This window comes from Mollisia scopiformis (assembly GCF_001500285.1).
Source record: "Mollisia scopiformis unplaced genomic scaffold LY89scaffold_9, whole genome shotgun sequence".
In the NCBI taxonomy this organism is placed as follows: domain Eukaryota; kingdom Fungi; phylum Ascomycota; class Leotiomycetes; order Helotiales; family Mollisiaceae; genus Mollisia; species Mollisia scopiformis.
The window spans coordinates 1,524,433-1,526,029 of NW_017263589.1; positions in this window are offsets into that span (position 1 = coordinate 1,524,433).

A 1,597-nucleotide genomic window follows, 5' to 3' on the forward strand; every position below is an offset into this window, starting at 1 on the left:
TTATTTCAGCTAGTGTTTGAGGACCTAGCTTATCTGCCCTTAACACTCTTCCACTCTTTTAGTTCTTTATCTATTATTCACAGATTAGTATATACGTCTTGATTCTATAGTCTAGAGTGCGTACTATTACATTATAATAGACTCTTACGTCTGCAGACTAAGTATATACGCTTTTAATAGACAAGATATTTACATTAGCTTTATGCTTTAGACCTCATACGCATACGCATACGATATAAGCATATGCATTTGCATTCGATAGACTCGATTACGAACATCGGTCTCACGCTTTGGACTTCTTTTGCATACGATTCATATGAACCATACGATACAACTACCTTCCGATTCCCCTTTATAATGGATGCCTAGACTCTAGAAGCAACGCTAGGTGCTCTGCAAGCTAAAATTGCCTCCTTAAGGAGCCGCCAACTCTCCTCTCGACCTAAACCCGCTCTCCCCGACCCCGAGAAGTTTAATAGACATACACACAAGTTCGATACGTGGTTGCTAAGTATTAGGACTAAGCTATACGTAGACGGTAACGCAATTGGAGACCCTATTGCCCGCTTTTACTACGTTTACCTCAACCTTAAGAGCTACATACAAGTAATAGTGCTGCTATAGCTAGGTCATGCTAAAGATACACAAGAATGGGACTACAACACGATCCTAGAGTAGCTAGCTTGTGTCTACGACAACTCGAATAAGATTCAAGAAGCAGAAGACAAGCTCTTGGCCGTTAGCCAAAGAAGCGACTCTCTCCTAGCCTATATGGCTAAGTTTAAACGCTTGCTTTATGAAGCAGGTGGATAAGACTAGCCTAAGGCCGCTAAAATCTCTTCTTTCCGCAAAGGGTTGAGTAATAAGCTTCGTTCTAGGCTTTCTCAATAGCTTAATCTCCCTCGTACTTATTCTGGCTTTATCAGAGTAGTGCAACAACTAGCTAGCGGAGAACGATCCGTTACTTTTACCCTTAACACTAGTTCACCTCATATCGTCTAGCCTCGCTAATTCAATCAATCACTGCGCGGAGATCCTATAGACGTTACTGCTATCAACTCTATCGATATTAGTGCTATTGACCTCCCTTCCTCCTTTTCTCCTTGTGAGATCCTAAATCACAACGGCCCCGAGAGTCCTCAGATTAAAGTCTTAGACTACAATAAGCCCTTAGCCCGCGAAGTGGATCCAGCCGTCCGGATTACCTAGAGAGCTAACAACTGTTATGTTAGGTGCGGCTTAGCCAATCATTGGGTAGATAACTATGCTTTTGGCCTTGCTGTTAAGAACCACAAGAGGCCTAAAGCTAAGGATATGAGGAAGCTATAGGATAGTTGGCAGTCAGCTAACGCTGAGGATTCCGATGATATGGATTAGATGCTGTGTTGGAAGCTCGGTGGACCATCGCTTTTCGGAAAGGGGGGGTAATATCACAGTTCTGGTGTGACTAGTAGTTGTAGTCATGTGATTGTTTTAGCTAGTGTTTGAGGACCTAGCTTATCTGCCCTCAACACTCTTCTACTTTTTTAGTTCTTTGTCTATTATTCACAGATTAGTATGTACGTCTTGATTCTATAGTCCAGAGTGCGTACTATTA